General features: G+C 44.6%; 1 protein-coding gene across 14 annotated transcripts in view; it reads left to right on the top strand.

Moving 5' to 3' along the window:
* The first annotated feature begins 6,050 nt into the window (after positions 1 to 6,050).
* Positions 6,051 to 19,762, top strand: part of LOC147020161 (CUB and sushi domain-containing protein 3-like) — a 1,491,173-nt gene continuing 1,477,461 nt past the window's right edge. For 6 of the 14 annotated variants that reach the window (XM_085895233.1, XM_085895231.1, XM_085895210.1 and 3 more), the window contains exon 1: positions 6,776 to 6,917. The gene's annotated coding sequence lies outside the window, so the exon portion shown is untranslated. Of the gene's footprint in view, positions 6,178 to 6,775; positions 6,918 to 19,762 lie in introns of those variants that run through there. The other 8 variants (XM_085895234.1, XM_085895232.1, XM_085895218.1 and 5 more) reach the window with 2 other exon arrangements.

Below are 19,762 nucleotides of genomic sequence, written 5' to 3'. Positions count from 1 at the left end.
TATGGCTTTCCAAATAACTCCATTATACCTTTCCACCTGCCCGTTTCCCTGTGGGTTGTAACCCGTCGCTCGACTAGTTGCTATGCCGTGCTCTAATAGGAATTGTTTTAGCCCGGCCGACATGAAACACGGCCCTCTGTCTGAATGGATGTACGAAGGTCTCCCAAACATAGCGAAGAGGTCAGAGAGACATTTTACGACAGTGCCCGAGGTCATATCCGAGCACGGAAACGCGAAAGGGAACCTTGAATATTCATCAACAACGGTGAATATGTATCTGTTGTCTGTCTCGGTGGGCAGGGGCCCTTTGAAGTCGATGTTTAGTCTCTCGAAGGGGGAAGTAGCCTTGATCAGTCTGCCAGATGCCGCGCCAAAGAATCTGGGTTTTAGTTCAGCACAAACAGGGCATGAAGCATTCATTTGTTTAATATCTTCAACAGAATAGGGAAGATTTTGTCTGCGTACGAAATGTGCCATCCTGGTTACCCCTGGGTGGCACAGAGACACATGGAGGTCTTGCAAAGCCTGACTGATTGTTGCCGAACTGTAGACCCGGGAGAAGGTATCTGCAGCAGGGTTTTCCTTCCCGGGCCGGTAAACAATGTCGTACCTGTAGCAGGCTAGGTCTATCCGCCGTCTCATAATTTTTTCATTCTTAATTTTCCCGTTATTTTTCCCATCAAACATGAAAGCCACGGATCGTTGGTCCGTAACGAGCGTGAAGTGGTTTCCCAGTAAATAATGTCTCCATTTACGCAGCGCTTCGACGATGGCGTACGCCTCCTTCTCTATTGCCGAGTGTCTCTGCTCGCTTCTAGAGAGAGTTCTCGAGAAGAAAGCGACCGGCCGCCCAGACTGATTAAGTGTTGCAGCTATGGCGTGATTTGAAGCGTCGGTCTCCACCACGAAGGGCACCGAGCTGTCGATCGATAAAACCACGGACTTACTGATATCATCCTTGAGATCGTGGAAAGCTTTCACGACAGCGGCATCTGGTGGAAAGTTTTTGCAATGCACTAGGGGATGTATTTTCTCGGAGTATTGCGAAATCCATCTTGCATAGTAAGCGAACATCCCGATCACCCGGCGCATTGTCTGCAAGTCCTGAGGTGGTGGAAGCTCACGGAGCGGGCGCAATCGCTCAGGATCAGGCTTAATTGTGCCGTCGGCTATCGTGTAGCCGAGAAGGTCAATTGACCTTGCCGAGAATACGCATTTCTCGTAGTTGAGAGTCAGATTATATTTTCCAGCAATGCTCAAGAATCTGTCCAGATTCCTATCATGTTCCCTCTGATCCCTACCGCACACTGTGACATTATCCACGTAAACAAAAGTGTCTTCGAGGTTTTCATCTGAGATGATGTCGTCCATAACCCGTTGGAAGCAAGCTACTCCATTCGTGACACCGAATGGTATCCTTCTGAACTGGTAGAGGCGCCGCCCTGCCTGGAATGCAGTGTACGGTTTGTCTTCCTCTCGGATGGGAATTTGATGATAGGCGCTTCGCAAGTCGATGGTACTGAATACCTTATAATTGGCCACGCGTTCGACCATCTCATCTATGCGCGGCAGGGGTAGGCGTCGAGTTGGGTGAAGCGATTGACCGTTTGGGAATAATCGACAACCATCCGTCTCTTATGGTTCTGACTGCTGGTTACTAACACCTGTGCGCGCCATGGCGAATCGCTCGGTTCTATAATTCCCTCCTCCAGTAATCGCTTGGTTTCTGAAGTGATGAAATTCATGTCAGCAGTGGTATATCGCCGCGATTTGATCGCTATCGGTTTGCAGACCGGCGACAAGTTAGCGAACAGCTGGGGGACGTCACCTCCGCGGTGGTCAGCGCATTTAAAATTAGACGAGGCTTGCTTCCTCCAAAGGGTATTTCGACGCTCGTGTGCTGCTTGAGGACATTATGACCCAGAATTACGTCTGCGCACAAATCACGAAGCACCAGCACCTTTACATCCCGATGCGTGTACCCTTTTACGTCCAATTCAACATTGCAGTACCCTCGTACGCGGGATTGTAGTGAGGTGGCGGCCATGCATACCGTATTGTCAGTCGGGTGGATTACCCATTTCCTGCCCTTCACTAGCGAGCTGTTGACGAAACTTTCAGAGCTACCGGTATCAATCAGTGCCTCAGCCATATGCCCGTTAATTCGCACGTTGATGATAGCCTTGGATAGATTCCCCGGGAGGCTGCAGTCAATTTATTTTGCGAGTAGAGAGCCGCAGAAGTGGGTTTATTCCTCCTTAGAGTAGATTTACATACCCTGGCATAATGCCCTTTCTTGTCGCAATTCATGCATGTGGCATCTCTGGCGGGACATTTTTGACGAGGATGCCTTTTGTACCCACAAAAGAAGCATTTACCGACCGGAGCAGTTGCTGAGGAGTTTGACGAGGTCTGGGTATCCGGCTCCTCGGGTGTTTCTCCATCCCTCATGTCTGGCTGTGTCTGTGCCAGTGGGGTTCCTTGGGTTCCCATCGTAGCAGCGTTCATGAGCAGCATCGGTGTCCCAAATGACTCAGATTGCTGCTGAGCCGTATCCATCGCTCGAGCCTGATCGACTACCTTGTCAAGAGTGGGTTGCGCTTTCTCTAGTAAGCGTTGCCGTATGTGGGCTGATCTGAGTCCTTGGATGAATGCCTCCCGTGTGGCTTCCTTTCGGTGTTCCTCGGCGCTTACCGCCCGGAAGCTGCAGTCTTTTCCCAGCTGATTCAGAGCTTGCAGGAACTGATCGATTGTCTCCCCGGCTGCTTGCTTGCGTGTGTTGAGAAGATGTCGTATGTATACCTCGTTCTTGGGCTTCACGTAGAGCGCCTGCAGCACGTCAATCGCTGCTTCGTAAGTGTCGCACCCCGAGAAGAGCCTGTATACGCCGGGCGAGACATGATTCACAAGGGCGGCCAATTTGTCAGCTCCCTCTTCGATGATGGTCAGATAGTGTGAGAAGGAGCAGAACCAATGTGACCATTTCATTTCTGCGTCAGTCGTGTTTGGGTCTGCGTCGAACCTCTCTGGTTTGTAGATCTTGTCCATCTTTGGTTGAGAGAGCCGAGAAAATCAAATGGAATAAATTGAAATGAGAGCGAGAGATGAACCTTCAGAGTTTAGGCTTTATTCCATTTGATTGGAGCCGCTTCTGTGGGCACACCAGGAAATACAGGTTCAGCTAGGAGTACATAAGCAGAAACGTATACATGTGCAGTTAACCATTGCAGACTAATCCGCGTAAGCACGGAGTTCGATATAATCTCCATTCTCACCAGTCAATGAGCACCTTCAGTTAACGAGCATCAAGTGGACAGCCGATGTCAATAGCAATGCCCCGGGGACAATCCACCCGTGCCGCAGAGACCTCCCCTTATACGCGAGACGCACAACATGTGATCCCGCGTCATGTCCCTCGATTCACGTTAATTCACCACATTCACTTTGTGTGAATTTCACCTGAACAGAGCACAACGAAAAGCTTTGTGGTTTTCTTTTTAGTCTGTTTTATGGTGATGTCCTTCAAATGTCCAGACTCACTAATTGTTTTTTAAAATTACACACAATAAAACCTGTACATTAAAAGAGTTTAAAAACGAATGTTTACCTCAAGTGGGATTTGTAAGGGAAAGACCTAAAAAGAGTGTGGATGGATCGTGATGACTTCCTGTATTCCAATAATTTCTCGATTTCTTATGCGCATTTATAGCGAACGTCGTGAGCTTCATACTTAACGCGTGCACGTGAGAGAATAGGAAACAACAACAACAACAACAACAACAACAACAACAACAACAACAACAACAACAACAACACAATACCCCTGGCTATTTGGAATCCATGTCGTTAGCTATGACCTTTTGCTTCTGGTTGTTTTTAAACGCTGTGCGGTGTATAAACACGATTGGGTTTTATTTCTATCTTGTGAATATTACTTAACTCGTGCACATGAGAGAATAGGAAACAACAAAAACATCACAATACCCTGACAATTGTGAATCCGTGTCGTTGGCTATGACCCTTTTGCTTCCGTTTTTGTTTTGTTTCTGGTTTTTTTTTGTTTCCGGTTTTTGTTATGGGGAATGATGCATGCCCGGAGATAAAGGCATCGTCGGAGACATCAAAGACCCAAATATCAGACATGGTATATATTTCCTCCACTGATTTTAATAAAGATATCTCCCACATCATCAAAAAATAATTGTTAATCATGATTTACGATATTTGATCGTTGATCCCGAATCCAGGCCGAAGTAACCGGAAATTGCGTATTCAGTTGTGAACAAGTTATCGGTGAAGTCAGAAGCGAATGTAAGAAGAATACTACGTTCGCTTCTAGTACTTATTTTTTTAGATGAGATCCTGTTCTAGGTGGTGTAGTTGTTGTTGTAAAGGTAATGTTGAGGTAATATTAATTTTTTTAGATGAGATCCTGTTCTTGGTGGTGTAGTTGTTGTTGTGAAGGTAATGTTGAGGTAATATTTATTTTTTTCGATGAGATCCTGTTCTAGACGTGTAGTTGTCGTTGTAAAGGTAATGTTGAGGATTTTTTTTTTCAGATGAGATCCTGTTCTAGGCGGTGTAGTTATTGTTGTGAACGTAATGTTAAGGTAATATTTATTTTTTCATAGCAAAAAGACTTTAATTTGATATATTTAAGAAGCGAATGTAAGAAGAATTCTACGTTTGCTTCTCGGCTTTGCCTATTCCATATTAGATAAACACAATGACCCAATCCAGTCGTCGTTGATGAGAGCGAAAGAACGGCCTGTGTGTTTGTTTGAAAGTTTTTTTTTGCACATACGGCCACGCACGTACGCATACCTGCCAACCTTACCAATTTGGGCGGTAGCCTACCAATTTTCTATAGCTCCCAATGCCTACCGATTTTATTATTCAGACATACCGCATTTGGAAATTATTGGAAAAAAAATAGTTGTGTTTTTTCAGTTTTGCGTTCGTTGCTCACTGCCAAGATCGTATTACACACGGCTGCTTCTACATACTACAAAACTCGTGCCTGACCTTGATTTCTTATCTCGTCAGCGATTGGTTATTGCTTCCAAACTAAGCATGACCAATCAAATGTGACGACAGGAAACAGCAGGCATTCATTTCAAGACAACGCGCCATTTTCCACTCCTGATCAAAGACTGTGGTTAACAGAGTACTCATCGCTTCAGTGTACGACAACGATGCAAACAGCAGAAAAGAAAAAAACACCCCCACGCTGGATCAACGAGTTTAAGCCAAGTTGGACAACAGAGTTCAAGTGTATCAAGGCTTCGCGTGAGGTAAACTGTAAATATGTTATGAAATCAGAGTGGCCAGTCATTTCATTCATCAAGATGTATCAGTGAGTTTATGTAAACTCTTGTGTACAAGTATGGGCACATACATGTGGAGCTTGGACAGTCAGTAATTTATGGAAACGTGACTGATGATCATGATGTCTTAGAAAAATATAGATTGGTGAGTCGATCAACCATGTTAAGTTTTCTCGTTTTCACTCTAAAAATATGTTGATATATTTCAGCGAACTGTGGTCTCAAAATGCAGGAGATTGCACCATTTTGCTTCATTTTTTTGAAAAATTTACGGGGGTCATCCCCCCGGACCCCTCCAGGGACGCGTGCGTCGCAAGTCTACCGCTTTCCCTTCAAAAAAGGTTGGCAGGTATGCGTACGGGCACGCGAGAGCGAAGGAACGGCCTGTGTGTTTGTTTGAAAGTTTTTTTTTGCATGTACGGGCAGGCGAGAGCGAAGGAACGGCCTGTGTGGTTGTTGTTTCTGGCACGTGGTTTGAAAGTTTATTTATTTATTTATTTTGCACGTAGGGGCACGCACTAGTACTAATAAATGGCAATGTGTGTGTCTGCCTTCTCCATAACTCCAAAACCATGAAACCTGGCAGCCTGAAACTTTGCATGCATACAAAGAAAACTCCAAAGCAGTGCATGATTGAAAATTGGGTGTTTGGGTTAATTAAAACACTTCTTTTGAAGATATAATTAACGGCCTTAATTAATTATATCCTTTATCAGGCACCATCCTTGACCACCTTGTTCTCTGGGGTCTTCATGCGTATCCTGGGTGAACTCGTTGGGTTCTGAAGCCGCCATGTTTTTTGGCCTGTTCAACCATGCCTTGACTTGGAACAGGCCGCAACTGTTTATCGGTAAAGTATTTTTTTTGTGTTTTTTTTTCCCAACTTTTCTCACTCTTATTACCTGTTCATCATAGCTACAAATTTCTGTGTACATCACTTTTGTAAGTGCTAAAGTTTTCAAATTAGGAGTGATTTCATGCATTATATGATACGGTTTTCCACGATCTACTCTCATGGACTAAAGTATATCATCGAAATATGATTTTGCTTCTGAGGATTAGGTATCGTCCGGACTAAATAAATGTCGAAGTTGGTTTTGAAACCTGATAATTTAAGGAAATAACGTGTTTGACGTCTAAGCTGATACACCTATTTACTTTAAGCAAGCAAGGCTATGGTCCCCCCTTCTCCCTATACACACACACACACACACACACACACACACACACACACACACACACACACACACACACACACACACACACACACACACACACACACACACACACACACACACACACACACACACACACACCATTTCCAAATCATTAAACTTGTCTTTTTCTACTGTTTGGATAATTATATTGAGTGAACAAAAAATTTAGGAATGTTACAAAATTAACCAGCTTCATTGAGCTGGTTTCATTGATTGCAACGGAAATAATTAGACGCAAAGGCCGCCGTGCCTGGTTTCTCCGTGGGGAATCTCCAGAGTAAGGAAGGCAAAATAAATTAAATTAAAGATCGAATTAAAAGAACGAACGCTTAACATAACAGGAGGATTGGGGTGAGTTAAGCAACGGATGTGGGTGAGTGAAGCAACTTTGAAAAATTTGCACCCAATTTTGTTTTTTTTCTGCCAGCAATGCATTTCCCCTTAAATACATTTTAAAAACCAATGGGAATCATTGCAACAACGTTTTCCAGGAATGCATCTGTGGCGTAAATACCTGGAAGTGTGTGTGTGTGTGTGTGTGTGTGTGTGTGTGTGTGTGTGTGTGTGTGTGTGTGTGTGTGTGTGTGTGTGTGTGTGTGTGTGTGTGTGTGTGTGTTCGTGTTGATATAACAATGTTATCTTTGACTCCCTCGTTCTCCCGGCTCCCCTATTCCTCCCCCCTTTCCCAGTCCCCTTCCTCTCTCTTTTCTCTCTTTCCTCTTTTCTCTCTCATTCTCACCCCCTTCTCCTGGAGTACTTAACAACATGTGGTGATGCATCGCTCTCCCTCCCCCCCCCCATTTTTATTGCCTTCCTCCCTTCCCCACCCTCACCCTTCCTTGCTCCCCCTCACATCTTTGCTCCATCCTCACTCTCTCCCCACCCCCTCCTCTCTTCCCCATTGTCCTCGCTCCCCCCACCCCTCCCAGAGTGTATAGCGACATTTGGTGAGATGTCGATCCCCCCACCCCCTTCCTTACTCTTCACTCCCATTCTGAGCTGCCCCTTCCCTCATCCCCCCAGCTCCCCTACCCCTCCTCCCTCCCTCTCGCTCACCCCTCTCACCCCTCTTCCCTCACCTCTCTCACCCCTCCTCCCTCGCCCCTCTCACCCCTCCTCCCTCTCCTCTCTCACCCCCTTCCTCGCCTCTCTCGCCCTTCCTCCCTCGCCTCTCTCGCCCCTCCTCCCTCGCCTCTCTCGCCCCTCCTCCCTCGCCTCTCTCGCCCCTCCTCCTCCCTCGCCTCTCTCGCCCCTCCTCCCTCGCCTCTCTCGCCCCTCCTCCCTCGCCTCTCTCGCCCCTCCTCCCTCGCCTCTCTCGCCCCTCCTCCCTCGCCTCTCTCGCCCCCCCTCCCTCGCCTCTCTCGCCCCTCCTCCCTCGCCTCTCTCGCCCCTCCTCCCTCGCCTCTCTCGCCCCTCCTCCTCCCTCGCCTCTCTCGCCCCTCCTCCCTCGCCTCTCTCGCCCCTCCTCCCTCGCCTCTCTCGCCCCTCCTCCCTCGCCTCTCTCGCCCCTCCTCCCTCGCCTCTCTCGCCCCTCCTCCCTCGCCTCTCTCGCCCCTCCTCCCTCGCCTCTCTCGCCCCTCCTCCCTCGCCTCTCTCGCCCCTCCTCCCTCGCCTCTCTCGCCCCTCCTCCCTCGCCTCTCTCGCCCCTCCTCCCTCCCCAAACAAGGATCTGAGATGCAGGGAGGAAGAGGCCATTTAGCCCATCAATGCCTGTGCTCTTATTATATTACCTTCCTATGGTTGTTTGTCCGTGCTCAATCATTTTAAATGCTCGGCATCGAGTTGGGAAGCAGCTCATATTATTTGTACCTGCGACATGTCTCAGGTCTACAAGAGCTCTGCTTTTCTATTGTTGTTCTTGGTGGGGGTCGATTTTTGAAACGTGCACCCATTGGTTGGGTAGCCGCCTGACCACACATTCATTGGTCACTTGACTCCACCTACCATGGCACCCAGACAAAATGATATGGCCACCATTTTGGTTTTCTGGTGGGCTGAGCACATTCAGCCTGTAGGTCTCCGCTGATTATACACTGCCCGGGTTTTCTTTTTTGTGTCACAGGTTGTGACGACTGCACTCATTCTTGTTTAAGTCTGGTATGAGTCGGTCAGGGTTTGAACGTATCAGAGCGTAATTTGAACGTATGAGTCGGTCATATATCTCCAACATTCAGAGTGGAAGCTCTCACAATTGTGCCACACTGAGGCTGGTTATGGTCTTGGACAGGGTGGGTGAAGCCACTTTTATATACACGTACACATAACATCCCATTCTTTCCAAACACTTCACTTGTTTTAATACAACCGAACCATCGTGGGAAGTCTTGGATTCCCCCAGTGCCTCGCAGCAAAGATGACGTGCATTGACGTTAGTCAATCAGTGTCAGTCACGTGAGCCAATTAGCAACCACGTCTGAGTATAAATTGCTTTGAACCTTGATATCTGGTATTCTTGCATTTGTCCCGAAGACAGCAAGATGAAAAGCTTACGCAATATCTCTCTTCTCAGCTATATTTATATTTTGCATTACCAAGAGATTTGTCAATTTTTTAAGTGGCTGAAATGATTACATTTCCGAAAATATGATAAAAAAAAATGTTTTCATGTGTTTTACGTTTTCTTGTTTTAATATTAATCTTTAAATTAAAGTAGTAAAGGTGGTATTGGTTCTGTTAATTGTTGGTGTGTGCCTGGGGGTGCCACAGTGAAAGCAGGAGAGTTATATCCCTCTGTTCTGCACAATCTATAAAACGTGGTTCACTTGGAATCATAGATGATTGTAAAGCTTTGTAATTAGTGAAAAATGAAATTTTGTTCAATTACAAATGCCCTAAAGTGTTTATTTCCAGTTTAAAGTGCCCACTGATGATTTTGCATGCAGAATAATTTGTTTTGTACTCCTCTTTTTGGTACATGGCAAGCTTGCTGAGATTTATGAAGGCGATTGAATTTTCAGGTTTTAACCAAAGGCGTTTCCGGACAGCGTATTCCTCAGTGCCCAGCAAACAATATACGGCATTCCCGATTCAAAATCCCATGAGACTTTTCCAACTTTTTTGATCTTGCTTCGCTGAACGCACAAGAACAAAATGGGGCATCCTTCAAAACGTATTGAAGATTCCACCAATGCTGCATCGTAATCAATCTCATAACTATGCTCTCTCAGTGCTATTTGGTTATTCGTCAAGGCATTGTGGCATTTGGCTTAAAGCAGCATGGGGAAATGTAAACAGAATATATAGTTCTTCTGAAGTTTCTTGAGTCCCGGAGCAATGTCCTGTTTCGCTAACTGATGCTAGCACAGTAATCCCAGCCTCCTGAACTAACTGTGGGTAAAACGTCATGAAAACCTAGTGTTGAAGAAATTGACTGCTCTTTTAGTTCCACTGGACAATTCAGTATGGAGTTCACTAGCTTGGCATATCATATATCTCACACAACATATTTGGTAAAATCGAGGAAGAACGTTACTATCATCCATCATCTATGAAACAGCCTCAAGGTAACTTGTAATTGACATCAGTTTCTACTTGCTAAGTTCTGAGAAAAACGAAAGGGGCTAAACTTGAAGCTGATGGATTGATAGGTGAACATCCTTTAGAAACATCCTGAGATCAACAAGGAGAAAGACACCTTGTTACAGTTTAGGTGTGTAAAGCTACATTATCTGTTGTTATTACCCTGTGAAAGATAAAATTTCCAGTATTTGATAAAAGGAAAATGTGTGAGGAATGTGTAGTGCTAACTTGTTAATATCGACCTATGCATCATACCTTGACCTTCTTGAACCAATGATGAAATTTAATTTCATCCTGCTTAAACGATGAAAATATACGATTCAGATATCCTAGATGTCTGGATACACTGATTGTTTATCGAGGAATGGAACCTGCCTGATTTAGCTGACAGCATATATCTTGAAAATTTGCAATGTCTAACCAGGGGCATATGCCCCAAATGTTTTTTGCTGTGACCTGAATCTATTTTAACCTGTTGGCTACAATAGACCACTTTATGTCTTTGAAATCTTACTTTGAAGTCAGTCAAACACATGATAAAGCGCTAATTACAGGCAGGAATGTCATGTGTTGGAGGATGCCATCATTGATCGCTTTGCAACGATGCACAACAGACAGTACATACACACTGATGCTTCCCCAAATCAAACCCGAGCAAAGTCTATGGTATTCCATTGAAAATCTCCACACTTCCGATCAAAAGCAGTTGAAATATGGCAAAATGTCCCAATATCGAATGTTGAGTTAACTTTTTTTTCTTCTATTTTGACCCCTATAAACCTAAGTTCACACCCCTCGGACATGAGCTGAGGGTCAAATCCAAAAAATCGTTACATATTTCATGCGTCCCCCAATATTGATTGCATTTTCAAAGTTTCAGGAAAAAATGTTTGCAAATGTGTCCATGATTGCATTTTTTTGGTATTTGATCCCACCCATGAATGAATGCAAGGAAATTTGAGAACAGCACTCGGTAGAACACATACCTCCCTCTGCCAATTTGAACAATTTACATTTTGTATCCCACTGATATGCAAGATCTGTATCCGGACCTGAACCAAAATCTAATTAGCTTCTTCTTGTCACACACCTAACTCATCTTCCAAGTTTCGTCCGAATTTGTCCATAACTTTTTGAGATATCGTGCTAAATATCATTTTTGGCCATATTTCTCGATGGTGAAGAATGATATAACAATTCTAGTGTCCAGATCTGGATCCGGATCTTCACCAAAATGCAATAAATTTGTCCATGGGCAAAAATGATACTGCTCTCGCACCATCTTGCCATGTAGTGATCACAACTATCCAGTTTGGTGAATTTCTGCACAACCGTTTCGGAGGAGATCATGTGATTGAGGGACAGACAGATGGAGCTGATTACAACACAGTAATCCCTGTTTTTTTTTGTTTTGTTTTTAAAGCATGGGGATAAAATGTCCTTTAGTTTTAACACTTGCAACATACTTTTTGTAAACATGAGAAACATAATTCTCCTTTTTTTTCTACATGTGACACTACGAAATGCTATATTGGAGACGGGGGGGGGGGGGGAGGAATCTGAAGTTTGAGGGGGCCCTCCCTCTCCACAACTCCCCACCCCCAAATCTTTTGGGAAGATGGTGACGCCTCTGGGGTGAATTTACAAATGTGTCTATGTTTATGTAGAATCGCTAATCGCGTGATGATCACCCGTTCAAAGTTAGTCGCCAACCCCAAAGAGTGATTATCTAACACGCCAGATCAAAACCTAATCGAAAGCATTTAAACAAAAATGAATTTTTACACGTTGAGGGCATGTTTAGGATTGTTTTTAAAGCCTTGACGCAAGCATTGCATGGCTTGTATTTGGCAGTTTACATGGGATGTTGGTTTGAATTAGCTCAAGAGGAGGCAAAAGAGGATAGGAATAGGGCAGTTCACCGACGTGCATTGACAATCTTCGAGGATCGATGCAATCTTCTGAAGAAGTATGACGATATCACATTTGTTCAGAGTTAGTCTCTTGAAGGAATCATTTCATTGGCTGCTGAATTTCATGCAAGATGACCTGGATCAACCCACGATGAGGAGCAATGCGCTGCAGCTCCTCCACCAATTGTTTGTGGCGCTGCGATTATATGCAATGCATCATTTCAAATGCATGTTGGAGATGTGTGCAGTGCTAATCGGCTGTTTATCTCTCTTCATAAATTGCTATTTAGGCATGCGATTAGCTGTGTACATACAACGATGTTTTTGTCAGCGTTTAAGGGTTAGGTGTGTGTTAGCAAGATGCTCACTAAGCGCCTTTCATTTCTTCAGCCCTCTATCTAACTATAATAATGATCAAAAGTTTGAAGTGCCTCTATTAAAGACAAATAACTTTTACCGACCGGGAGGAAACGATAATCGGGTTTCCAAGGAGTAGAATAAAAACAAACTAGCAGGTAACCATGGAAATTCCACGTAGTATATAATGTGACTTCAACGGATCAGCTTGTATCTCTCTATCTCTCTATATCTCTCTATATCTCTCTATATCTCTCTATATCTCTCTATATCTCTCTATATCTCTCTATATCTCTATCTTTCTATCTTTCTATCTTTCTATCTTTCTATCTTTCTATCTCTCTATCTCTCTATCTCTCTATCTCTCTATCTCTCTATCTCTCTATCTCTCTATCTCTCTATCTCTCTATCTCTCTATCTCTCTATCTCTCTATCTCTCTATCTCTCTATCTCTCTATCTCTCTATCTCTCTATCTCTCTATCTCTCTATCTCTCTATCTCTCTATCTCTCTATCTCTCTATCTCTCTATCTCTCTATCTCTCTATCTCTCTATCTCTCTATCTCTCTATCTCTCTATCTCTCTATCTCTCTATCTCTCTATCTCTCTATCTCTCTATCTCTCTATCTCTCTATCTCTCTATCTTTCTATCTTTCTATCTCTCTATCTTTCTATCTCTCTCTCTGTTGCTATCAGTGAGGCCACACCATTTTGCCGATGACCTTACCTGTCTCTCCGTCACCCTGGCAGCTAGGTTGTGCTGTCCCTCTGACATGAGGTCTTTTGCGTATCGTGTGTGTTTATAGTGATTCATTTTGGCTCACCGGGCGTTTATAACCTGCCTTTACTAGTGTGAAATCTGTGATTCAAATAGTCTTTCAAACGAAAGACTGGAAATTTTGAAATGGTTCACTATAATTGTTCTGTTCCTGAATGCAAATCGGATTCACAGAAATAGAGGAAGCATGAAAAATGTCCGTGGATGAGACCAAAAGGGGGTGATTTCGCATAATTTTCCTATTGCATAAAGTGTGATGCAAGTGTTAAAATTAAATAACTTTTTGTCACTTACTGGTTAGGGTGGCAGGCTTTGGATCCTAGGGTTCTGAGTTCAAATCCCGCTCAGCTGTTTAATTAATACCAGGTGGGGTTAACTTGGCCTGTCATCTTTCTGAGGTCAGCAAAATGAGTGCCAGCATGCTGGTATACTGTCGGAGTGGTGACCTCTCCAGGATTGTGCCCAATAGCCAAGGAGACTGCTTAAGCAGCACCAACGCTCTGCACAGAGTATAGTCCCAATCTCCTCCTCCAGAAAAAAAAATGGAGAATATTGTAATTGGCTCCATCTGTCTGGCTGTCTGGTCCTCTATCACACTTTTTCCTCCTAAACAGTTGTGCAGAAATTCACAAAACTTGGTATTATTATCACCACATGGCAAGAAGGTGCGAGAGCAGTCTCATTTTTGCCCATGGGCAAATTGATTTGATTTTGGTGAAGATCAGGATCAACATCTGGATACTAGAATTTTTTAACTGATTCTTCACCATTGAGAGATGGTGCCAAAAACTATATTCATCTCCCAGGCTTTCATGCACAACATGATGGAGTACTGTTGTCATCTCTGGACTGGCTCCCCGTCTTGCATTTTGCTCAGTTTGACGCCGTGGAAACCAAGGCTCTAAAGATCATTGGAATCTCTCATGATGAAGCTGAGTTGATGGGCCTACAACTTGGCCATTGCTGACAGGTCGGTGATCTCTCTGTCTTCTTCCATCTCATTTCTGGTATTGTACCCTCTGCCCTCTCTGTGCTTTATTCCCCCTGCCCAGGTATCTGCAGGACACATGTGGTCCACCAGCAAACTCGTCCTCATTAAAAAAATCCAGAACCACTGCTCACCTCCACTTATTTATTCCTCCCTTTTCCCACCTGTGGAACCACATTCCATACTCTCTTCAATCTCATTCTTCTCTCCTGGTCATCCCCCATCCAACACCATGATTTTTTTTTTACATCTGTTAAACCACCCCTACCCCTCCCAAAATTTTGCTCATGTATCCATCTTGTCCACCTCTTGCATCCTCCCCAACCCCTCACCGTTACCTGCATCCCTTGTTGTTTGTTTGTCTCTGTCCACCTTCTGCCTCTGCCCGCTTTTGGCATTTCCCCTTCTCCTGTTGTGTCCTGGTCTGTTCTGCATCCCAGCTCTTCCATGAACCAAGACCATTTAAAAAAAAAATACAATTCGCTGTCACAGTGTGTATGTATATGTATATCAAAGCACACACCCATGGACATTTAAACTTTCAGCAACAGATGCAAAATCTTGTATATAATAATTTATTTTGTGGCCCCAGTTTTTAACACCTCTCACAGCTCTCGTAGCTCCCACCTCCCCCTCCCCCCTTCCCTTCTTCTCCCCACATGATCAATCGTAATTATGTCATTTTAAACTTACCTTGCAGATTCAAAAGCCCCAGATATGTCCTCATCGGTGTTTTGAAGCAACTAATCCAGATAAACGGTCCATCCACTGGTAGCAATCTGTCGGGGATTTCCACTTGGGCCTTGCACCAGTCCACATGGTCAGGAGTTTGCAGCAAGAGCAGCTTCCCATCCGGCCAGCTGAAAAGTTATCCAAGTCTTTCGTTGTGCAGAGGCACAGCCCTTTCTCCTTGGTATTTTCCAAGTATTTTATGATTATTTCGGAAGCTTTCTGACCCATTTTATGTAACAATACTTATCTCCGACACACAATTTACTTTACCAGCAGATACCTGCGGAACATCTGCATATATGTAAAATGCACCTTTAAGTCCTCATCCCCCTCCCTCACAAATCCCAAGTCATAAACCCCCCCCTCCCAAACTACAAGTCATCAAGCATCTTCAAACTTCAATGGCGATACCACGGTTCGATAGCAGAGTAAGGAAGGCAAAATAAATTGGATGATTACAATGAGTAAAAAATGTTTTGTTGTGACAAAGCAATGAATCACCACATCACGGCAGTGTTGCCGAGAGGTATGCACGCTTGCTCTAAGCACAGTGATTGCTTACCTCCTCATGCTAACCTCCCCATTCCCACTTCCCTCCCCTCTCTTCCCCCATCCTCCTCGCTCCCACACCTCTTGGGGTGTTTAGCAATGTTTGGTGAGTCGTTGCTCTCCCCACCTTCTCCCTGTGAAGGTCCCCACTCAACTGCCAATGTTTTTTTTTTTTTTTTTTTTGTATACCTTGGTCGAGGCTCGTATGAGAGCTAACACACAACTCACAGCAAGGAGGCATGAGACAAGAGGGGCGGGAGTGGAAGGGACAAAACAGTGGGGAACAGACACATTAGGTGAACTGTGGAAGGGAGAGGGATGGGGATGGGACGGGGAACATGGCGAAGAGGAGATGGACATTTCAGGGACTTTCAGGAAGGAAAGCAGGAGAAATGAAGGAAGTGGGCTTGGGTGGATTATCGGGGGTAGAAAAGATCGAGGATTTGGATGGGGGAAGATAAGAGGTGGTGGTGAACAGCTGTTTTGAAAGCCTGGAGGGAAGAATGGGTAAGAATAGAGTGAGGAAGTTTATTCCAAAGGCGGGAAAAAGAGGAATGAAAGAGTGAAGATGAGCAGTGATTCGTGATTTTGGTAGTTTTACCAGAAGGGGTTGTTGGCGGACATTGAGCGCCCTGTGGAAATGTGGTGGGGACAAATCGCAGAGAGAGCAGGGGGGCAAGGCTGGAGAGGAGTCGGTAGAAGACAGAAAGACCACCGACCAACCTGCGGTGATTGAGTGAGAGGCCCAAAGACTCAGCTTCATTGCGGGAGATGCCGATGATCTTAAATGCCCTGGTTTCGACAGCGTGAAGCCGAGAAAGGTGGGAGGCAGGAGCACCAGCCCAGAGGGGAGAGCAGTACTCCATCAGGCTACGGACAAAAGCTTTGTAAGTGGTCAGGAGCTCAAGAGGGCCGAGGAAGGACTTAGCACGACGGAGGATTCCCAGTCGGCGACTGGCTTTGAGGCGAGGTTGGAAATGTGACTTTCCCAGGAAAGGTCATGGCAGATAGTGAGACCTAGAAGCTTGAAAGAAAAGACTTCTTCCAGAGGATTGTTGAGAAAGTGGATGGGGGGGGGGTTTGTAAACGGTCCTTTCGAAGAGACATAGTGAGAGTGTGAGATTTGTCTGGATTGAAAGACATGTTCCACGTGTTGGACCAGTTTGTGATTTTATCCAGATCTGCAGTGAGTGAAGAAGCTGCTGCTTGCCGGTCTGAGGGATGACAGATGGTACGGCAGAGGGAGGAGTCGTCGGCAAAGAGAAATAGAGTATTTTCCAGAGAGTCCGAGAGATCATTGATGAAAACCAGAAAAAGAACAGGGCCCAGAACGCTACCTTGAGGAACTCCAGCCTGCACAGGAAGAGGGGATGAAAGAACTCCATTTAGGGCCACACGTTGACTGCGACAGGAGAGGAAGTCTGCGAGCCATGAGTGGAGATGGCCTTGAATACCATGGGAAGAGAGTTTTGTGAGTAGGGCAGGGTGCCAGACTGTGTCAAAAGCACGTGATATGTCCAGGGATACGGCTCGGATTTCCTGTCTGACATTCAGGACCTCCATCCATTGATGGGAGAGCAGAAGCAGCATATCTAGGGTAGAGTGACCTGGTCTGAAACCAAATTGATGATTGGAAATCAAGCTAATGCACTCGTAACTGTCTTTAGCGTGACATCAGGTGCACTAATTGGTCGGCTGGCTCAAGCATACTGTTGATTGGTCCCATTAAAACGAATGTGCTCCATTCGGCTCGAGATTGAGTTGAAAGTCAGTGAGGTCACTCAGGTCAGTGAGAATAAATGGGAAAATGGTATTTACTTTATTACGTTTCATAAATGAGAAAGAAGAGTGAGAATTGCTTTGCAATGCATGTCCTCTACCGATGTGATATTTTCCAAGTCCAAAAAGGGCACAACTGAAAAATTGACGAAATGCCCTGAAATTCGAATTTGTTCTGTAACTTATCATAATAAAGCCATGTACCAAGTTTCAGTTGAATATGATAAAGGGTATGTAGTGGAGTAAATTTGTGGTTTAACCCCAAAAAAATTGATACAAAAGGTTTTTCAACGGTTTTGGGTAGGTTTTGACCTCCAAAATAATATACTAAAAATCTACTCAAATCCACCTACCGGAAAGGGCCTATTTTCAAGATGGCGTCCAAAATTGCCGCCGTGGGCTTAAATTTCCATAGAATGTGCAATAGCTGGCCTACATTTGTGATTTTTGTGTCAATCCCTATGTTTTGGAGGTCAACAAATCCAATGAAACCATTTTCAAAGCTGATCAGTGATGGGGAAAACCTTAAATCCAATATGGCGTCCAAAATGGCCGCCATGGGCATAAAATTGCTACTAAATTGTCAATAAATACCGTGCATGTGTTATATGTGTCTTTCTATGTGTTGGCGGTCAACAAATCCACTGATATCATTTTCAGAGTTGACTAGTGATGGTAAGGCCTTAAATCCAAGATGGCGTCCAAAATGCCCCCCCCCCCCAAATGGCCACCATGGGTGTGTACTTGCTTTAAAACAGGCAATAAATGGACTACATTTGTAGTGTTTGTGTTTATTCCTATGTTTTGGAGGTCATGCCAAATCCTTCAAATAGTGTCTACCTGAAAAGTTGTACCGTGTGTAGTGATCAGAATTAATTGACCATCTTGTGCATAACGTAAATAAAAATATGCTTTGGTAATTTAGAAAGTAATAAATTGATCGGCTCTCACAATGATCACCATTTCCTCTAGAACGTACTTTCAATTAAAATGCCTTCAAGTTGGGGTAAATCGAAAACATCAACGAAGGTTCGTTCATTGAAGTAGCATTTACCATAGATAAACTATGCTTCCTCTTCGTCCTCCGATACTGTCTTGTTGAAAGGATTTTCGCAGGTATCAAGTTGACAGGGTCCGCAGACGCTGTGGCATGGCAGACCATATCCTCTACAGCTATAGCGACTTGTTCTACAGCCAGTTGTGCAGTTGCATCGGATCATCTTCAACAACTTTCCTGGAGCAGCATCCTTGTCTGACATGACTGGAACTAGTTTATTGTCCTCCAGTTTCCAACCCCAGTCTGTTGCCTTCAAGTTTCCGTTCCTCCCCATCCAGACCATAATCTGGTAGTATACTCTCAGAGAGTGAAACCTTGTTGAAGACGCTGTTGGTGGCAGACGTTCTGGGGTGACAAACGACTTAGCTGAAGCCAGTTTCTTCACAAAGACATTATATCGCAACTTGGCGAGGGAATCACAGGGATGTCCTCCAAATAATACTTTCATGGCATTGCTGCCGTTTTCCACGACCATGTCTCTTGTTTGGTTGGGGACAAGGAAGGTGTTTGCACAAGTCTTGATTGCTGAATCCCCCTTTGCCAGTTTCTGAAATGCTGACTTTTTTCCAATTCCAAATACTCGAGATGTCGAGTCACACCCAGTGAAGGCATGAAGGAAGAGAAGATGTGGGCACAGCTCTTCACCCAATGATACTTTCAGCTGGTTGATATTGTGCACCTTCCAGTTCCTGGATGAATTGTCAGAACGAAAATACAGTTTTTTGCTGTCGACGCTAGCGTAATGCAATAATAGCACCAACAGATCTGTATCTTCTCCAATCAGGGTAGTTGATTGTTGGTATGACGATGTCACTGCCGCTTTTACTATGTCTACATCGGCATCCCCTGGTGCATGAATTACGTTCAAGCCAATTTTCTTCATTTCCTCACTGATGAGGTTGATGAGCTGTTGCTTGTTGGAGCTCCTGGACAGGAACTCATCCTTTTGGCCAGAGAATTCTGTTCAAGGTGTGAAGCTGACTTTGGGATGAACAATATGGCCACGGCGCTTGTGTGTATTGTCCTTAATAGATGGTCCATCATCATAACCATCAAAAGCGACTGTTGCTTTTCTATAGTGAAGTCAGCAGACGACTTGGCTATCACATTGAAACTGTCCCCGGCTGTCCATGACAAACGATGCAGCAAGGAGCCACCATCAAGAACATAGTGCTCAGTTTGGGGAACAGAGTCAGACACGGTATCATTTGACACTTTGGCAGAATGGTCTCTGATAGCTTGAACTAATTGAGGTTTGTCAGCCTTTCTGAAAATACCTATACCCTCAAACAGGGCAGGGGGAAATGGGCTCAGCTCATAGCCCATGACATCTTCCAACGAAATGTCTCCTGTTTTTGACACAACAAGAAATCTTTGAAAGAGTAGAGCAGGGTCAATTCCTCTGTCTGGACCAAGTTTGACTGAAGATACATCTCCAAGTGTTTTGGCTCTGTCTTTTCGTTTGAAGGAAGATGTGAAAGCGGGTTTATTGACCATACTTTCCATAATCTTCTCTCCAACAGACTTATGCTCGTGGACATTCACAT

Source organism: Eptatretus burgeri, chromosome 9 (assembly GCF_056783735.1).
Source record: "Eptatretus burgeri isolate ZD-2024b chromosome 9, Ebu_testis_v1, whole genome shotgun sequence".
NCBI classification, from domain to species: Eukaryota; Metazoa; Chordata; class Myxini; order Myxiniformes; family Myxinidae; genus Eptatretus; species Eptatretus burgeri.
The sequence above is the reverse complement of the archived record's forward strand: the minus strand, read 5'-3'. Positions and strand labels throughout refer to the sequence as shown.